At 36.4% G+C, this 21,774-nt stretch overlaps 1 long non-coding RNA gene across 6 annotated transcripts in view; it reads left to right on the top strand.

Annotated features, from left to right (window-relative positions):
- The window catches only part of LOC136100401 (uncharacterized), a 201,910-nt gene that overhangs the window by 50,050 nt on the left and 130,086 nt on the right, over positions 1-21,774 (top strand). For all 6 annotated transcript variants that reach the window (XR_011738443.1, XR_011738442.1, XR_011738441.1 and 3 more), the window contains one exon: positions 21,075-21,164. This is a non-coding gene — a long non-coding RNA (uncharacterized lncRNA). The remainder of the gene's footprint in view (positions 1-21,074; positions 21,165-21,774) is intronic.

The raw sequence follows: 21,774 nt of genomic DNA, 5'->3' as shown, positions 1-21,774 counted from the left end.
AGTCAAAAATTGATTGTATGTCTATATACATTTAGAAGGTAAAGTCAAGCTGGGCAGCAAACCTCACTTTTAATAAAAATGGGTTTAATACAGGTACTTTCTAGGAATGAAAACAAGATTGCTGAATGACATTTTGACTGGGAGTAAGGTTATTTTCATATTCTTTCTCTCTTTTTCTCTTAGTTTTTCTTTCTTTCTCTTCTTTTTTCTTGCCCTTTCTCTTTCATTCTTTCTTTTGTTCTCCTCTTTTTTTAAAATTTGTTTTTCAGTCCAGAGAAGTTTTTAGTGATTTCATGATCGTTTCTGTTTCCCAAAGTCTGTGTTTTTTTATGAAGCTTCTTCAGATATTTTGCAAGCCATAAGCAGAGCAGATATAACTTGAAGTTTCTGAGTATATTTATGACTCTTAGTTTTTGATAAATCTCCTCAATATTATTGTACATTTAAATGCTGATGTACACAACATTGAAGGAAACTATGGAAATGCCTCTTGCTGAGCTGGACATGGGCTTAATAGATCCTGTTCAAGAATGTCTGCTAACTTTCATCACCTCACTCTATGGACAAGTGTTTTGAATCAATGATTTCCCTCTCAAGTTTTACAGCACATATTTAGCGTTTTATATTTGCTGCAGAGTAAACTCTGGGATGAGCGTTTGTCCCTGTGTGATTTTGTTTTCTATTCTACTGCTTTTATTTATCTGGAAAAAATATCTTACTTTGAAATTACTGTTTTAAAATTGATTTTCTCCTTGTGCAGTATGTGGTTGTTACAGAAGACTAAGTGATACACCAAGCATTTTAAGTGGGTAAAAAAAAGGGTATACATTGTGGGTGGGTTTTGATTATTGCTGTGCCTTGGACTGATGTACAAGAAAATATGTTTGTGGGTTTTGTTTGTTTGTTTTGTTTTTCTTGCTTGTTTGGTTGTTTTTGTTGTTTTTTGTGCTTATTTGTTTGGTTTCTTTTATTAGTTTTCCTTCTCTTCTCTGCCATTCTGTGAAGGTACTGAAGTGTCCAAATTGTGTCCTCCTGGAGGCATAGAGAGGAAAAATCCCTTCTTCACACTGCAGCCTAAAAGTAGTAATGGCTGGGGAAAAACACACCTTCAGTGGTGCCAAGTTTGTTAACACAGCAGGTGAATACTTGACGATTTGAAAATACTGTCAAGATTTTTAGCAAGGCATACTACAGTAAAAGCTTTCACTGATGTTTCATCCTATTTTTGTTAAAAAGTGATATTTTCAAATATTCCACTTCTGGAGTCATGTCTTTCTGTAGCATAAAACTAATACCATCTTAGGCCATTTATTGAATATTGCAGTATCATTATATTGTACTGTAAAATAGCAGCATCTGCTCTTTTAAGCTCAGCTAAGAATTCTCTTGTATTTCTTGAGCATTGCAAGATGTAGATTCAGAAGGACTTTACATCTTTTCCATGTTTTTGGCAGTGCTGTGTAACACTTTTTAGGTGCATGTGTGACAACAGCTTATATATTGAGCCTCCTACCAGGCGTATGTCCCTATGCTTGAAAAGAGCTTTACAAAAAGGCAGAGAATTATGAGCACTCTTTAGTTATTACCAATTTATGCTAATATACTAGGAAACTAATTATTTAATTGTTCGGATTGAAATGATGGGCATGATTCACAGGAGATATAAATGGGTACAGCCCCATTCAGATCAGTGAAACTATACTGATATATGCCAGCTGAGAATCAGGTCCCTCATCTTTCCTTGAATAATGGTAGGCTGACCAGACCATTAGAGAATACAGTTAATAGAACAATCCTGTACTGAAACTGGAATGGAAGCAAGTAATGTTAGATGATTGTTTTTAATATTTTTTCTTTCTGTTGTCCTGTTGAGTAGGCAAGTCTTAAGGAGATCAAGTTTCAACTTTGAAGTTAGTGACATAATGGTACATTTAGCAAACAACCACAATGTGGAAAAATATTGGAAAATATTTTTGCACAATGCTGCAAAAACAACTCATTTTTTTATTACTTTTGAAAAAAAACCCACGACTTTATCTTTGCAGCTGCTGATATTATTCTCTACTCTGTCTATCCTTACACTTAACTAGTCTGATGTTACAATAGTAGCTACAGTGTAAAAGAAAGGTGAATTTAAAAAAAAACAAAATCACCATGATTCATCTAGATTTTCCTAATGAGCGAATGTCCCCTGTTAAATGTATTAATTTCAAATTCTGGATTCCTGTTGTTGTAAGGAAATGGTGTAAACGTGGTTACAAGTATTCTATTTTTTAAAAAGAAAATATCTTAAATAAGAGTTATGAAATTGCAAACTCTCCCTGGAACTACCACAAATGTTTCTTCTCATTTCTTGCACCTCTGGGACTGTAGCACTGGAAAATGGATGCAAACCCCCATAAATTTGCCAGATGCTTGGTACAGGGTTCCTGGCATACATTTAATCCCTCACTACTTTTGTCCCTGAAAGGAGACAAAAAAAACCAAACCAAAACAAAACTTGGTTTAATTTAAAACATATTACTGAGCTAATATATGCATATCTATTTTTTCAATGATTGCCAGAGGTGTTTGGCAAACTGATAACAATGTATCATGTGTGCATGTATTACATACATGGAATGGTATGGAGTGCATGGTGGGCCAACTCATTTCTATCAATTTACTATGAAAGGTCCTCTGTAACAAATGGAAGTGATGCCTCAAGAGGCAGCTTGTGGTTTATTAAGAGTAGTTTGATTTTAAGAACTTGACCATCAAACATATGTAGTCTAACAGCTTCCTGCATCTTTTGTTTTACAAGAAATATTTTGCACCACTGAAATTCAGCTTGATTTTGAGAGTGTATTGATTGGCGGTTTTACTTTGTAAGTCAATGTAATGACAAATTAAAGCTCTGGAATCTGGATTGTAAGAGAGAAGTGAGACTAGAACGAGAAGGAAGAATCGCTTCACTTGAACAATTGTTGCAATGTTTTATAGTACTTCACTTAATAGTTTAACAATTATAATACTTTTTATTTGTCTAGCATGCTTCATTCAAGACTGCAAAGATTCCTTACTAGTTTGAATCTTTGCAAAGTTTCTGAACCTAGGTCAGTATTACCATAGCTGTGAGACATCATTTCAACAAATTTTACTCACATGGATTTTTGAACGAACTAAAAATATTTAGATCTTTGATTTACGTTCAGATAATAGTTTCAACCAAAGCTAAGTTGGGAGCAGAGTAGGAACTTCATACAATGTTATCTTCAAAAGGAAACATCCCAGCAAAACAAAAATTAATATTTCATTCCATGTGCAAAGTTCTTGCCTTTACATTTTAAAGTTACAATTAATAAAATAAAAAGAAAATAAAACCATGTCCAGATGGCTTTAGAATATCTCCAAGGATGGAGACTCCACAACCTCTCTGGGCAACCTTTGTCACTGCTTGGTCACCCTCACAGTAAAAAAAGTGTTTCCTGATGTTCAGGGGGACCCTCCTGTGTTTCAGTTTGTGCCCATTGCCTCTGGTCCTGTCACTGGGCACCACTGAAAAGAGCCTGGCTCCCTTTTTGCCATTCCCTCATTTCAGATGATTGTACAAATTGATAAGATTCCCCCGAAGGCTTCTCTTCTCCAGGCTGGACAGTCCCAGCTCTCTCAGCCTTTCCATATAGGAGAGGTGCTCTAGTCTTTGTGGCCCTTCACTGGACTTTCTCCAGTAGCTCCACATCTCTCTTGTACTGGGGAACCCAGAACTGGACACAGTACTCCAGGTGTGGCCTCACTAGTGTCCTTATTCAGAGTCCTCCCCCTAAATCTCTTCTGACCACTAAACCGAAATTTGTTTTTTTCAGGCTCTGATCATCACAACCATTTTATATATTGATAAGATCAATTATTTTCAAGGCTACACTTACGCTTTAGTAGAAGATTTAGGAATAAAGTCCTTATGTCCTATTTGCTACTGTTTATGGGGAGAAAATGGTGGTGAAAGTACAGATGAAAACAGTGTTTTAAAGAGGGTTCAAATGAAGTCGTTAATCATCTGCCTCAGAAGCAATGGTACAATTGTGGGGAATGACTGCAATGATCTGAGGGGCAATAGCTCAGAAAAGTCATTGGCTTCTTTGGAAATGTTGGTTGAAATACTAGTAGTATCAATGTGATGAAATGTTTTGTTTAACATTGAACAACACGGTGCTAAGTAGAATTTGCATTAATAGGACAGATCATTTTCTCACTGCTTTGACTGGTGTATTTACAGAGTTTTCTAGGTATGAATCTCTCTTCCTTCCCATCAAAAAGGTTTCATACTGTAGCGTGATCTGTCTGTGTAGACAAAGAGGAAGCAACAGGCAGCTGAGAATGTTCCAAGTAGAAGTGCAATGATAGGTGAGAATGAACATTGTTCTGCATCAACTGACATGAAAGTTTTCTAGAAAGAAATCAAGTAACTAATTGCCATCTTCTACAACTGAAATGATCATCATAATCATAAATGAGGTTGTTTCAACAACTTTCTTCTCCATAGAAGCTAACAGCTGGGATTTTTCATCATTCCCAAGCCAGGGAAGAGATGGTGATGACTCATACCCAAAAAGTTAGGGTACTTCGAAGCATTCTTACTTTTTCTCATGGGCTGTCATAAAAACAAGAACTCCTTTGCAACTAATGACTTAGTGCCAGTGTGAATGGAGAGTCTGGCACTGTAGGCAAGTGGGAAGTAATTCATGAGGCAAGAAACCTAAACAGTTCTCCTTTGAATTGGTTTTCATCTGCTGAGATCTTAATGGAGAGTCTCAACTGTTTTCAGCATCACCTGAGAAAACCAGCTTGCAGTCAGGATCAAAACTGTCCATCTTTATTGGCATGTGTCAGTGTCTTCAAAGACTTGCCTTGTTCCCAGTCTGAGAGGAGTATTTCTAATCCATGTGTCTGAGTGTGCATGTTCTGGCAAGCACACACGTACAAACACACACACAAGCAAACAAGCACCTGTGTACACTTTTATTTGCACTTCTTTCAGGGCCTAGCGCAGCTTTGTGTGCCCTCTCTACGTGTGATTAAATATTAATTAGGCTTCTAATATAAGCAAGTGAGTTCACAGGCCCGAGTGCCACATAAATAATGCATGAGGTACCCAAAGGCTCAGCCCGAGAAGCTGATTGGCCACCTTGGATTTGTATAATTATGAAGTTTCATTATTAACAGTGGAAGCAGTGGAGAGATTTGCCTAGCTTGAGGGACTTTGAAAGCATAAGCTGTCTCATTAGGGAAAAAGGGAATGAGGCATAATATGCAAACTTGTTAGTAAAAAAAAAAAAAAAAAAGAATAAAAATTAAGCATAGCTCTTTAACCGGGAGTATTTTCTACGTATATATAAACATTTCTAAGTGTATAAAAACCCTGAAATTCAAATAGGTGAGGTCTATACTACAACTGTTTAACAGTTTTGTTTGCAAGAGGTCTTGCTTAAAAGCTTTTGTTCTCAGTATAAAACAATCTTTAATATTTTACAAAAAAATCCACAGGTAGCTTAATGGGTTCTGCAAAGTGAGAGGTACGGAGGTGAAAGAGAATGAACACACAGTCCAGGGTTCTTGCTAGAATGTGTGTTGTGCATGCAATTAAATCTCAAGGTCAAACAATTTACAGACAATTACTTTTCTAACATCTCCAGAAATGCCTGCTTACACGTCTTTAATTTTAAATGATACTGATATTCCAATTCTCCCCAAAGGTTAATGCTGACTAAATCCAGCTGTGACCTGACACGATGCGACAGCACAGTGCCTAATTATCCTCTGGATAGTCATTTACTTTAAACCATTAAAGAAATAGGCTGAGAGGAAGATTTAGGACCCAGAAAAAATGTTAGCCTGACTTCTTTCTTCTTGAGGATGGGATGGGCTGAAAAATAAAAATAAAATCTTGCTAAATGTTAGCCATTTGCTTTGATGGCAGAAAATTGTTCATCCCACTCTGTTTTTTTTACAGGTTAAATTGCTAACTAGTTCATTTTATCCATTGCCTACGGCTGGCGCTAAATGTCAGTGACAAATTTTGTACTTGTCTTGAAGAATGAATTAAGTTATGCACAAAAGCTATAGTGCTCTTTTTAAGATGAGTGAATTGCAGAGAAAAAAAAAAAAGTTGCTCGTTTGAAAAAGGATTATTTCGATTAAAGGCCTTTTCTATTGTAGTGGAAGACAGGTAGTGGTTTAAGATAATTCTGACAGTTACCTCCCACAGAGGCTGCAGTCCTTTACCAGAAATTTCTTTAAGAGCACTTGTGTCAGATTATATACTATGATTATTATCATAAGACCATTTGTGACAGTAAAGCGGGGGGGAACAATTACAGAAAATGGCAACTATTATTCATTAACTAAGGCAAAACTGGTCTTTCTTCCGTGAGGTCAGCATTCCTTCACCGTCACACGAACCTTTCTATGGATTGTAGCAATGGCAATTAAAACCCCCCAAATTATTCTCTGCCAAATGTTGGTAAGAAGGAACAGTTCGTTCAGAAATTTATATTGAGAAGACCAGGCACAGACTTCACAATCCATCTGGTTTTTAGTTGTCTGTCTCTGGTAGCAACCCATCATCTCTGAGTGAATAAAGTACCTAAGAATGATTGCTACCATCATAGTGTTTGAAAGTCTAAACTGGTTTACTATCTCTAGGCTAAGCCTAAGGGAGCTCTGCATGTTCATATTTTACTTGGTTTTATTTTCGTGTGCACCATATCTGTTTATTGAAAAATCTGAGGAGAGTTTAAAGTTAAGACTAGACTTTACAGCTATATCTGTTACGGGGGGGCTTCTTTAGAAAATCGACACCTCTCCCTCCACTGAGGTGGCATAACTAATGCTCTTTTGTACTTATAGTGACTAATTTGCTCTGGATATAATTACCACTAGAGGGAAAGAATTATTTTTACTTTTTAAAAAAATTATTATTATGGAAGCACTTGGTATTCCCAATTGTAAGCAGAGTGCAATTGTGCTGTGCACTTTACAAAAACACAGATTTGAAAGAAGTGTTGTTTTTAGTGGCATCCACAAGTTTTGGCAGATACTTTTCTCCTCTCACTGTGTGCATAAATATTTTCACTGATACCAGCTGTAGAAAGTGATATGGTAAATGCTAATCTCAGTACAGTCATAGCAGTCACAAATGGAAGTTAGATCTGTAACTTAAAGTTGAAAACTGAAATGAAAAATCTAGTGATTATGCACTAGTGCCCTAAGCTACTGAAAGATTCCCTCTTTCTTTCTCTCTACACTCTCATACTCAGGCAAGGGGATAAGTTTTCCACCCCAGAGAAAGAAAAATACAGATGATCAGTTTTCTGGTGATAACGCTGCAAGTCCTGAAGACAATCTGGCTCTAAAAAGTGATACAGGCTGAGATACATCTCACCTAACTTTGGACATATAAAGCACTGATCTCTCAGTCTGAGCTAGTCATTTTTGTTCCTGTTCTACTGAAAGGAGGGAAACAGGTATGACCAGATGGATTCTGTGTGATTTGAGGCTTCTGTTTAGGACGAGATGAGTTGTCCTCTGAAGGTGCTTGGTTCTTTTCGTTAACTTTAAAGAGAAACTAAACTTGGTTGGAGTTTTAGATTCCCACATTAGGGCGTATGAATCGTACCACTGATAATTTTCCTTTCTTTAACTTTTCATCTCTGGCCTGTCTGCTCACACTTGAAGAGTTCATTTCCACTCTCTATGCATGACAGTGCCCTTCAAAGTTTTTATGAGGTATATTTTAAGCTCTCTCTCTCTGATATATTTTTTCTGTTTGTAAATACCCACACTTTTGACCTTCCCTTTGATAAGCTGGTTAGAGCACTTTCAGTCCCATATTTTTAGGTTTTTTCCTAACCTTGTGTCACTTATATAGCTCATTTTTTTCTTCACACGTTCTTTGCAGTGTGAATAAGTGTTGTAAGAGTGGTCTTATCAAAATTTTGCATTGGGAAAAACTCTTACTCTCTTCTGTTTTTTCGAAGATGAGAATTTGGTTAACTGTTAGTGCCACAACATTGCATGAAGAAATTATACTAACATAGATATTTGTAATTTCCTGTAATGCTGCTTTTCAAAGAAAAGTATTTGGGTTTTTGCTCCCTGTTACCTATTTCCCTGTATTAGACTGTATAAATAACTATATTTATAACTACATTTGGTTGATTATGGCCACTCAGCTAGGTGATACTTTGCAGCAATTGCACTCAACTCACCGTTTATCATCCTACTGACCTCTTTGTGTCCTGATAACTCAACTTCCTAAAAATTATAACTATTAAAAATATTGTGATGTTTGGCCAACAACTATTCTTTTTGGCATCTACTACGACCAGCACTGAATATTGATAATTTGATGTATTTCATGATTTGAAATATTGATAAAGAAACTGCTGCATTTTGGAACCTGTTCATTGAGTCGGACGTATTAAATTTTAGTTACTCAAAGTAACTGAAAGTGACTTATACAAATTTAAGCCATGCAGCAGGCCGTGGAGAGAGAGACGTCTTCAGAGGGCAATCCATCCCATCCACTCCAATGGAAAAGCAGATAAAAATTTAAATAAAGCACATAAATAACAAAACAAAACCAAACCAAAGCAAAAATGTCTTTACACATGTAACTCCTCCAGAAGAGAAAAAGAGAAGGAGCAAACAGCTCATTGGGAACAGATCATTGTCACATTCCACAGACAGTGCACAAACTGTACAGTGGGATCTTCGTATACTGGCGTGTTTCTCTTCATTGCCTGCTCAGTAGGCCTTGGAAACTTACCTTACACTAACTATTTAACTTTTAGGTGAATAAAATTACATGGGATGAATATCAGCGTGTGCTTGTTGTTTGGAAATGGGTTTTTACATATCCTGTTTTATTATTTGAGAACTGGGAGAACGTTATTTAAGAAAATACAGTGGTCAAATATGTAAAATATTATTTTCAGTTCTGTGGAGTAATAGAAACATTTCAGTTTCATGTTTATTCTTAGAATAGAATTCTGGAAACTTTATCTCCCTTATGGTCTTTTTTTCCACGTCTTAATTATTGTATGGTCCCCTGGTAAATTCTATCTTTTATTAGAAGTAATTATGTTCAGCTGAAACCTCCAGCTTGGGCTGAATCATGGTTTCTGATCCAGAGACCCTTCCTCTTTGAGAGCACTTCCTAAAGTGGAAAAAGACATAACTCATTGAGAAATATTTCATCACTGTCACAGCTGTAACTTTGAGAACTGTCTTCCTAGTAATACTACTTCATGAAATAAAGAAGAATTTGCAAATGACTGAATATGAACATGCTTGGGGTGCTAGGAAGTGACTTCAAATAGGTGAAATATTTTCAGTGTATACATTCCAACTTATTTTTGTAAATGCTAGAGGAATGCATATCTATGTTTAGGACTAAGAAGTGAAGAACACACCTCTGTTTTGGTTTGGTTTGGTTTGGTTTGGTTTGGTTTCCTTTTAAAGCTAAATACATAAACTCATGCAAAAGATTGCCTTTCACTAATTCTGTTTAGTTATTTATTTTGTGAGCATTTGGATTGAAATCATTGGGAACTTCTGTGGAATAAGTTAGTACTTTCTCTAAGCATGGGTAAGAAAACATGCTCCTCACAAACCATACCAAGAGCAAACATGCTCCTCACAAACCATACCAAGAGGCAAACAAGATGTAAATCTCTATATCCTGGTTAAAATTTAACAACTAATGAAGTGAGCATGGTACAAGAATTTTGAGGGGGTGAAAATGGAGTAAAATTCAAATTATCAAATAAACCTGCTCATATAATTAGGTAGAAAGGTGTAATTATTTGTAGTGGGAATAAACTGGGATATTAGAGAATCACAGAATGTTTGGGGTTGGAAGGGAACTCTGGAGACCATCTAGTCCAACCTCCCTGCTAAAAGCAGGTTCACCCAGAGCAGATCACACAGGAACATGTCCAGACAGGTTTTGAATGTCTCCAGAGAAGGAGTCTCCACACTCTGGGCAACCTGTTCCAGTGCTCTGTCAGCCTCAAAGTAAAGAAGTTTCTCCTCATATTCAGATGGAACCTCCTATGCTTCAGTCTATGCCCGTTGCCCCTCATCTCATTGTCAGGCACCACTGAAAAGAAATATTAGAAATTAGAAACAGTACACTTGTTCCTGCCATGGGTTTTACTGGTGATCTGAGATTTCCATTTTTTGTATTGAACTTGTTTCAGTGTAGTTGTTTAATTTCTTTCCTGCAGTGCTATCCTTCACCTGTTGAATCAAAGTGTAAGTTCCTGGTATCAGCAGGTGCTTAGAGTATCAGCATTAGAGTGTCAGTTATTTTCCTTCTTCTTTTTCTGGGAATATGTTTCCTCTCAATAATGAATTAATGGTATATCCAGGCAGAAAGAAATGCAAAAAGCGAAAGTATCCCTTTGGTTACAGAAGAAGCCGCCTGTCCTCACTGCAGGCTCAGCTCCTGCTGATGCCACAGCAGCGCAGAGTCCCCTGGGGGAACTGTGGGCACAGACCTCCCTGAGCTGAATGTGCTGAAGAGCCCATGTGTGACAACATCTAGCTGGTGTAAAAATGGGTGTAGGAAAGAGAAATTATGCGATCCTGTTTGTCTGGGGGAGTCAATCTACTTGCTGCGGGTAGTAAGGTGCTAGAACTTATATGGTGTGCAACCATGGGCAGAACAAAAGCTGATCAGTGAGGTGGTTACATTAATGATCAGTAATATGAAGCAGATAGTAAAAGCCTTGAATTCTAGTCCCTTCCTGTACACAGATTTGTGAAATCTGCATTTCACAAATGCAGATTTTGAGTTCAAAATGGTGCATTTTTAGTTAAAAATAAAATCTTGTTGATGTTTTACATAAGAAAACATTTCTATGCATAACAAGAATTCCCCTTGTAGGATTTTTAAAGTGCTATAGTGATTGGATAATATAACAGACATTATATTTTGCGGTTTTAATTTGTTATTGCTGAATGGGAAATATTCAGTTTTCAACTGAGAATCCCTATTGACTGAAATTTATCACTTGGTCATGTTGCCAAAAAGCTGGTTCAGCCTCATTTTCCTCTTTCTTCCTTTCTAACATACAGTTATCTTGGTCTTTTCTGAAGTGGTGCTTTCAGTCACTTTCAAACTTTTTTTTTTTGCTAGCTAATAATAATTAGTGTTACACTTTCAGAACATCTCTCCTGAGGCTTCTTTGTCAGGCTGTTTCCCCTCAGGATATCTCAGAGTCCATTTGGAGAAGTTGCATCTTCCCTTGCCTGGGTCTTCTAAGGAAACTTAACCCTTAGTGTCTGCTTAATGCATGACCCATTCAAAAAAAATCCCCAGTTATCCCCAGTTCCAAAATAAGACAGCCAAGACTATAGTAATCTTAAACCTAAGCTTTTATTGTTGTTCCAGTGACGTAAGGATCCGTGATTCTGGATAAGTTTTTTCACAATGAGAGATAATTCAATTTTATTTCTAGTAGGAATTACATTTTCATTATTGCCTTTTTTTTTTTTTTTTTTTAATTTTGTTACATAGATTTGCATATGTCAGACATATGCCTGTGAAAAAATAACATGAGATGTATTTTCGGAGTTGTTGGGTAACTCCAACTTGAAGGCTGATGAAAAGAGAGCCATCATTGCCTTACTAGTTTGTTGGGTTTTTTCCTTGTTATTTCAAATTCACTACAGCCAGGAAAGGACACATTTGGATCTGTTTGGCAGAGATTACTAAGCGTAACAGAAGCAGTATACAAGCAAGAACAAAGTCAGATTAGTTTAATTTTGCTTTTTAAAATACTGTCTTGGCATGTGAAATGTTCAGAAGCTAAGGGCATTGCATAAATAGAAACGGGGTTGTGCTATGGTGTTTATCAAACACTCCTCATCTACTTCACCACCCCCATAAATCCACCAAAGCTTTTATTATTCAAGGGTGGGAAGGTGGGTAGAATGGAGTGAAAGCTACAGAATGATTTAACACTGTGGGAACTTAATCAATAAGAATGTTGCAGAGAACTCCCAGGAAAGAGTGTTGTTTTCCATCCAGATGATAATGAGGCAGACTAGCAGCAACCGCTGGAGGAGGAATGCGGGAGCGGTGAATCTGTGGTACAGCTTTGCTAGTTGCTAATTAATAGTTTGAGGCCACGGGGACACCTTTATGCCCCTCTGCTACTTGTAGTTTCTTTGTGTCTTGTCCCATGTGCCTCGTTCACTTGGGATCACTCTGTGCTGAATTAAGATTCTGGAAGTTTATCCAAATTTAAAAATGGTGCTATAAATCCAAGTTTACCTTTCTTCTCCCACCTCTGTTCTTGGCATTATTAGTACATTTATGTTATTATATAGCAATTAATCCTTCCCTATATTGCAAAAACAATCTTCTTGAGAAATCTTTTCTTCCCTGTGCTTTGCATCCCAGTTTCAGAGAGCTGAACTTATTTTGGTGTTTGACATCTGTGGTCTGACTGGAAAACATCAACAAAAGACAAGCTGGATAGCAGTTAAACATGACTAATATTTTTGATGTGTGACTTTATATACTTTTAAGTGGTGTTAGCTTGAAGAGGTTGAGAATGCTTGTTTCATGATAGTTAAGTTCAGTATTGATTTTTCTCACCTTTATCTGGAGTACAAAACACAACAGGGATCCACTTTTAACACAACTAAAGCTCTGGATGAATGATACCATTTTACCTGTATCTTTGCAACAACTATTCTCATAGTCTTTTGGTTCTTCAAACCTCCAATGTAATGACGTACAGAAGTAGTACAGTACTGTAAAGAAGAAGTACATAAGTATAGAGAAAGCAAGTATTATCTCCATTGCCAGATAAGAATTTAAGCAATGAGAAATTAGTGAGGTCAGTGTTGCCCATAAGGCAAATGGCTGTAAAGCAACTCTGGGCACTGCAATCTAGTAGTGTGTTGAATCCAGATTTTCAAAGTACATTTTATGGGACCATCTAAAAGCATGTCATAGGTAAGAATGAATTTGTGCATTGTTTTGCTAAGGCATAGATAAAAACTGCTACATTCACTCAGAAATACAAGGTGGCTTTTGTTTTAACACAGTGAAAATGAGTAGTCATCAGCAGCAGTCCTACCAGGTTTCCCCTCTAGTAGTATCACTTCTACATTATCTTACTTCCATAAGATAATTGACTTCAAGATTCTTGAAAGGTTTTCTTAAAATGTTTTCCTAAACCACACTTGCCATAATTAATCAACGCGAAGAACAGAGCACATGAATAAAATTCTCTGTATTGATGATATGTTGTGGCTTTTGTTGCATTTAGTTTTGGTTCAGGTCATTTTTTTCTAATTGTTTTGTTTCCCTGACTCTTGATTGTCTCATTCTTTGTGCTAAGCTTGTCACTGCTGTTGTAGGCATCCAAGGCACAATGTGACAGCAGAGAAAGAACTGAAGTAATTGTACCTGTGTGCCAATGTATTTTGCCCAGTTTTGCAACAAAAGACCATTAGACTAGGAATGTTCATTTGATTTTTGCTGATTTGAGAGATCTGTGCCACCTTTGATAATTCACCACAGAAAATCAAGCTTTACATGGAAAATATTGCATTAACTAGAACTTTCAAGTGTTAAACGTTTCTTAAAAGATGTATTTAAGCTTTGGAGAGGTAACACAGATAATTTATTTGCATCGAATTTAAAAAAAATATAATCACTTAATCTACTAATGAGTGAAGTGAATCACAGTCTGTGCATTTACGTGGGTTCAAAAATATTTCTGTTTTACCCAGAAAATCAACTGATGTATGCAAAATTATCTAGAAAACTTGATTTGGCTACAGAGCTCCTGCAGAAATTAAGCATTCATTCCCCTAGGCAACTTTCAGCATTTGAGCCTAAAAATAGCACGTTCACAGGATAATTTGTAGTTAATAAACCTAGCTGGTCTTTAGAGACTTCTGACTATTCCATGGATAAGGTTGTTTCCTTGACTTTAGTACCTGTCCCTCAGTTCTAAGAGTTTCTGTTGGTCTTGTACTTTCATAGTAAGCAGTTTGGGGCAGAGACCTTTGTCTGGGTCAGTGTCTAGGGTAGCACCTGGTGCTTTGGTTTCCCAATTCAGAGGTGGCATTATTATAAGAGACAAGTACACCATAAGAAAATGTTTTAGTACTTTAAGTGTCTGTCATCTAGTTCTTACATGCTCATTATCATTGGTGACCATGCTGCAAAAAGTTTTGATATCATGTTCGTATGGGAAAGTTTGGTAACACTTTTTACAGAATAGGAGATATCTTCATAACTGAATGAAACCAGGAATAGGTTTTATTCCCTGGTACACTGGAAATAGTAGTTCAAAGAGACATTTAACTTGGATTTCAGCACAGGTCTGTCACAATGGCGTATTGGCAGAAATAGCAGACACCAGATCAGGAGTCATTTCTGGCAGGCACCACAACGGTATGTGCATAAGCATGCATGCACACATACACACACACACTCCCTAAGTACAGTCTTTGTCTTAAATAGATATCCCTGTGTTGCTCATGATTTACAATGATTTTTGTTTGTGAGCCATTTGTATTTTCATTTTCTTTTGTGCTTTGACAGGATATAATTATTTCTGAAACGTATAATGGGATCAAAGTGTATTTCATTACTAAAGAAATTATTGCATTGTGTTAGTGCCATCCTGACTGCATGAAAATGTTAATCTAGTTTTGTTATTTTTTTTCAAATGAGAAGTTTTTTTCTTATGAAAATTTTGTGAAATTAATTGTTTGCTTTCTCTCAACCTCTGAGGGGTCTATAGCTTCAGAAGATATCAGATAAAGGATGATGACATGTAATGAGAGCAAGATTTAGCTATTAAACTTCCTCGACTCACTTTAAATATTGATTAGAGAAACACTTCTGGGCAAATATTTATATTGAGCAATAATATAATTCAGTGAATTTTTTTTTTTTTTTTTTTTACTTTCTGAATATCATTATGTCTTCAGTAATTTAGCCTAGAAAAACACATTGTTAGCCATGGGTTATATGAAAAAGTCCTAGATAGATGAGACCAAGAAATAAAAGTAAAATTTTCCAGCAGTAAACCGTCATTCAGAAGATACAAAGGCACTCCATGTTGCACAGCCTGTATCTGCCCTTTCCCAGGGTTTGGGACTGTTTGTTGTACCATGGTAAATTGTACTTGGTTAGTACAATCTGTAGTATCGAGTAGTCTGCAGTGGAGAATGACTGCAACTCAGATAATAATGATACAAGCCTTTGTCAGACTCCATAAATCAGAATGTTTCCTCAAGAAAATGAAATACCACAAGTAACACGAGATAAAATACCACAAGTAACTGAGAAAATATCCTTGATGGAAAAAGGGAGTTATTAAGTCTCTACCCATTACAAATTATTTGAAGATGTGTAGGACAACAGAATAAGATTTAAACAGCACTTACAGAACTGCAAGAAATAGATACCTCAGAATAAAGGCATAAAGTGGTGGTCATATTTCTTTTGGTAGGATGACAATCACTTGATGTTTTCAGTAGTTCTCAGTTAAATCCACTAAGAAAACTAGTTGCGTTAGAGAAATCTGAAGAGTATTCCATTCCTTACAAATATAAACCAGATGCTTTTTCTAAACATTTTCTAAGCAAAGATGAAGCTCTGAAAGTGTTTGGGAGTTATTTAAAGGTGAATTTACATATTGCAGATTGGGAAGCTAATTGAGTCCTTTCTCTGAAACTCAAATGGGTCTGGGACCTTGAACAGAAAGCTTTGGAAAGCTGATACTGACCAATTCAAGTTTAAAATGTAATTTTCTTTGCTAGGTAAGAGTAAAGTAAGACTAGAAAGATGCTCAGTGAGAGTAGGCAGTGCCCTGATGCTGTGGATAGGACAGAGGACCTGCAGTGCTACGAAAAAGACATTAGACAGGATGGCATTAGAAGACCAAAAGAAATACCACAACTGTAACCTTAGAAAACATAACAAGTCCAGAAAAACCGTGCCTTTTGATGAAAAATTGCAATAACTGAACTCCATCAATTTTCAACTCTATTTAAAGTATTTTCAGGCCCTGCTACCTCAGAGAATACCCTTTGCAGGAGAAGTAGTGGACATTGCAGTCAAAGATCACTAAACTTTCAGCTTAGAAGAAACATGACATGGAGTGATTTACATCTGAACAAAAGAAATAATGAGTTTCTTTAATATTAACACTGTGGGAAAAACTGAAATACTAGAAAATGAAAGGGTTAATCTATATGCTTTTTCATTCAAAGTGTATGTTAGCAGTCTATATCATTCACTAGACAAAAATATGATCTGTACTGGAATCAGGGAAGAAATCCCGTGATAAAATGAAAAATATGGCAATCCTTTCAATTTGTCTCTAAGTGTTGTCCAGGTAGAGGCAGGGAACTGATTAGGAAAGACTGAGAAAAACGTTTAGGGAGTAACAAGCCCTCAGCAAACTCAGAGTACACTAGCCTCACTTGCTTTTTTCAGTAGCTTTGTCTAAGCCAAAATATGGACTGAAATTGTTAGTCTTGCACACATTTTGCAGAGACTAATGAAAATCGTTAGTACTGAGTATGTGGACACAATTTTTTATAGTCTCTGCTGGTGTTGAAGTCTCAGACCTGAATGGGATTACATCTACAGTCACTGGGATGGTGATGTTTAAATTATTAAGGAAAAATACGGTGATAAGAAGACAGAGATTAGAAAAAGAAAGTCCAAGAGAAAACTGTGATATCATGGATATCAAGTGAAAAAAAACATGTTAGAGGTAACTCTTTCAGCCTGTTGCATGTGTCAAAAAAAGATCAATTTGAAAGGCAAATTCTTGTTGATACAACCTGAAAAAGATTCTTCTGTAGGACCAAAGCTGGAATAGGCTTGATGACATCAGCTACTTCTAGGCTGACTCTCAGATTTCCAAGGTTGCCCTTTGGAAACTACTATAGGTTAAAAAATACTCATATATATATACATTTTATTTTCTCTTGGCACAGAAAATTTAACATCCAATAATCACCCATAGTGTAGCAGCATAAATTCAAACATGCTATTAGATTAAATGTTCTGATTAGCACCTTGAAATGCATACACGGATCTTAGGTGCTGGTTTAACAAAGAGCATGGAATCAGACTCTAATACAGAGAGGATACGAACCACAAAGGACCAAGTCCATCACCTTTAGTTGGCCCTGAAAAGTTTGTTGAACTACCTGTGTATTTTATGATCTGATGATCTGGAATGACTACTATATTCTATATTACAGGTAGCTTCCAAGAAAGGGGCCTTTAGATGTGACAGTCGGTTTCAGAGTAGACATCTTGAATTTTTCTCTCAGTTTGGTGAATATGCTCAGCAGATATACAGAAGTAAAGAAATGGAAAAATCTCCCAGTCTCTAAGCCAGAAGCCGTGGACTAGGAGGAAATGCTTATCAGAAATGAGAAATTATCAGATACGAGAAGTACTTGATTACTTAGATTCTTGTTGAATCATATAGGGTAATTTACAGTTAAAACGAAGTAATTGTTAGAAGCTGTATCTTAGGCTTGGTTAGGCAGAAAAAGAGAACCTTTCTCTAATTTCTAAGTTCTTCAACTCTAGTTTTGATTGCCTAAACCAACAAGTTTTCCAGCCTCAGGTCATGCGGTAAAATAAAGTACAATGATTTTCATCATGATTTTAATTACATACAGAAAACAGCATTGAAATATTAAATAAAGGCTTTATTGCAGTGATTTTATAAGTTTCACCTGTAAGAGCTGGGGCGATGATTTGGAAGTATGTCTGTGCACTGGCAGTATCGTGAGTGCAGTGACAACCATACATGCCCATTGTTTTGCATCATTAGTACTGTACTGAATCTTTAGGGGAAAAAAAAAATGCCCACTGAGAAATGCAACCTCCAGAGTCCAGTCTTTTTATTACTTCACTTTTTTTTTCTTTCTTTCTTTTTTCTTTATACAGCACCCAATTTAGACCACAGACAAAAAGAAAATGTATCTTGAATATGCATCACGGGTTCCAAAAATGAAAAGAAATTGGATTTGGATAGCACTTACTCAATAGACAGATATGATACATGGTAAGAAGGTGCACTGTCTGCCCTGTGATAGATTAAACTACTTTGTAGGAAAATTACTGTGAGCCAGTCACCACCACCACCGTGGCTAAATCTTTAATAAAATTCTCTTCCATATTCAAGAGCGAGGTATGAAGTACACAATAAGCAGAGTGGAGTAGAGTGCCATTTATCAAACCACAGCTAGGTCTGTAATCTCCTGCTTTATCCTTTTTTAGTACTTTATTTGTCTTTATTGTTGCAAGGAAGCACATTTACCCAGGGCAGTGGGCTTTCGGTGCTGATAAACCTTTTGTTTTAAATTCTACCTGTGCTTTTTATTTTTTTTTCCCTATTTTTTCTTCTGTTTTCTTTTTTCTCTATATTTTTTTTTTTTTGGATCAGATAACCATCCTGTCACTCTATGGGAGTAATTAGTTTGTTTTGTTTTGGTGGTCCCTTGCTTGCTACATGTTCTTTCACCTTTCCCTGCCTGACCTGACCCTACCTCTCTAGTCTCTATGCTACAAAAAAGGATACCAAAGCCTCTAAGATGTTTTAAAAAGAATACTCAAGCCTGTGCAGAAGACAGTCTGGGATGTATTGCATAATGCTTTTTTTCAGGCTATTTGGCAAGATGGCAGTGTTGAACCATGTTGCAGTTGGCCCCTGGGTGGCACTACATGGCTAGACCTGGGACCAACAAAAGCAATTTTGGATAAAGGCAGAAAACATAATTGAAGCAGTGTTGTTTTTAAAAATTAAAGACAAATCCTTAAGCTAGATTTGTTGATATTTGCTGAATTCAGTACAAATACACAATAATATTAAGCTGTGTTCCTCTTACTGAGAGAGATTCCAAAATGTTCTGTATGTCTTGACTACCTGATAATACCTGGATAACTTTTGGCAACATGCTGATATTAAGTACAGATGCGGTGGAAGGGTCCTATGGGTAGAAGAATGTGACTAGAACTGCTTTGTGCTGCCTGAATATGCATACTACCAGTCTGTGCTGCAGCCCTGGGGGTGATTTTTTTAGTACTATTATAACCCTTTTTATTGTTTGAATAGCAGTTTTATGACAAAACATTTATATTCAGTCTGCCTTTGTACTTGACTGAAAGAGAGCAATCACTGAGAATGATAAGGCAACAATGGTAATGATAACTGCATTTATGGAGGCTTACAGAATTTAAACGGGCATGCAAAAATAGACTTACAATAGTGCTCTACCTGCATCTGCACTGGTTTGGGTATATTTCATGCACCTGGCCTATGTTTGCTTATTAATGGAGATGTTGCCTTTTCTCCTATTTTTCTCACTTATGGAACTTCTTCTGTATGAATCTTACATGTGTGTACATCAGGTTTATCTTACCCCAGAAAGATGCCATAGTAAGATGGAGAAACATAACCGTTTTTCAAAATCCACATCCCTGAAATTATTGCTCAACTTAAATACCAAGTTTACCGAGTCTGTGGTTATGTGATTTTGCAGCAGAATGGCCATTACCTGTCTTTAAAGGTCCTACCTCTCATGAAAAATAGGCAGTTCTTTCATTCTCCCTTGAGAAGAAGTGAGAAATAGCACTGGACATTGGAAAGTAATCCAAGAGTTTAAGAGCAGTCAGTCTGTTGCCTGAATATTTTTAAGCCAATTCGACTCCACTTTTGTCTTCCTTTCCTATAGTATTTTCTCCCTGATGAGGTTTACACAGACATACACACACACATATTTGTGTATTTCCTTAAATTTATTGCTTATAGAAGAAGGCAAGAAAACAACAAGAAGGTTCAGTGTGTTTTGAGGGGAAGCAAAGAGTTCCTGGATCTCGGAGTTTTGTGTGAGGGGAACAGAATAATGCCTAAGGCTGTTTCTACTGTACATTTTAGTATGGATTATGAAGAAAGAAGGTGTACACTGCACATTGTTCTAAAGATATTTGCGGGCTACATTCTGCCACATTGTTCACAGGCTGCTAAGAAGACTTAACTGACGTTAGAGGCTTTCTTGCTAAGGAGGAGACTGTCCTTGTGGAATTAGAATTACACATCCAGCCTACATTTTTATACACTATTTTTAATGTTTTGAAATAATTCTGTCAGCAATCTAGTTTATGTAAAAATTGCTGTTGACTGTCTCTTTTTATAAGTCAAAACGAAGTATATTTTTAGAAAAGTGAATTACCATTTTAAAGGCTTTTTAAATTTTGAGCCATACATCGAGATTTTATTAATCTTGAGAGCTGGTAATCTCAATACACCTCAATTTGTTTCATATGGTAGTTTTTTCTATTATGTAACTTTGCTTCTTTATCCACCTGTATTTTAATTTTCTGTACTTACCAATCCATTAGACATTGACTTCATACAAAAGCTGGGTGGCAAACATTTGTCAATAATAAGTGACTGTAGAAATGTAGGAAGAGAAAAAAAATAGTTGTTAGAAACAAGAGGTATGTTTTATTTTTTTCATGCATATTATTTTATTAATTCAACAGCTCACTAACTACACTACATTTTTTGATGTATGTATATGATCATGACATGTTAACCTGTTAATGTGTTCCTGTCTGTGCTATTTAGGCTTTAAGTGTGTTTAAATTAATAATTCAAATTCTTTTTTGCTAATGAAATACAAGTAATGCAAACATTAAGTTCTTTGTCTAAGTTCTTATGGTATTTTGCTGGAATGCTGTATTCAAAGATGTGTCATTTTCTACTAAATATCTTTCTAATTCTTTTGTGCAAATGATACCTTTTCCCCAAGCCCAGCTACTTAGGGATATTATTGAAGAAGTGTCTTTTATAGGATCTAAAAAAGTGCAGCATTATGTGAAAGAAATTTTACAAAATGTGCATGGACTATTTAGGAATATGCTTAGTGAATATTAAGTAAACACCTGAAGTTCCTGTGCTGCTGCCTAGAACCAGCACTTCATTACCTATTACGTGCAGTGACTTGGAATTTTTTATTAGGTACTGGTCTCTTAGCCTGTAAGGCTTGTGCATGATGTGTATGAGAGCGATTTCCAGCAGAGCGAAGCTTATCACAGATCCACCTAAAAGGTAAGGATATTTTTTAATTTTTAGTTCACATGCAGAACAGCTGCCTGCAGAAGGCCTGCACAGAGAGCAGGAAAGAAATTTGGTTTAGGGGTTGATTAGACATCTTACCCACACAGAGTCTGGAAAAAGGCATGAGGAACTTCAGATGAACCCCAAATACTTAGCCCCTAATTTTATGCTACACCACATTCGTTTTTCAGGTTGGTGAGGACAAAGGAGAAAGGCTTAAATATATTTTGGATTTGTTTAGTGTCTCCCAAATCTCTAGTGTTGATATCCGTGGTTTAGACAAGATAATTTCTAAAAGCAAAGTTGAACTGTGAATCTGGCAGGCAAGGTGTGCAAAAGAATGTATCATTGCTATTGGCATTCCTCATATTTGCTAAGGAAAACAGTGCTAACAAGTGTTAATGAATATTAAGAAAAAAAAACAGAAAAGGAGGAGAATTGGTGAAGAATTGAGAAAGGCAACTAATAAGAATGAAAGAAGCAGAAAAAGCACAACAGTAAAGCTAGTGATAGAGAAGAAATGCATTGATTACTTTTTCGCTGAAAATGGCTTAAATGGGCTTTTGAGTGTGACAGACCTTATTGCTTAGGCCATGAGTGA

The sequence above is a fragment of the Patagioenas fasciata genome, chromosome 3 (genome assembly GCF_037038585.1).
Source record: "Patagioenas fasciata isolate bPatFas1 chromosome 3, bPatFas1.hap1, whole genome shotgun sequence".
NCBI lineage: Eukaryota > Metazoa > Chordata > Aves > Columbiformes > Columbidae > Patagioenas > Patagioenas fasciata.
This window is presented reverse-complemented; position numbering and strand designations above follow the sequence as displayed.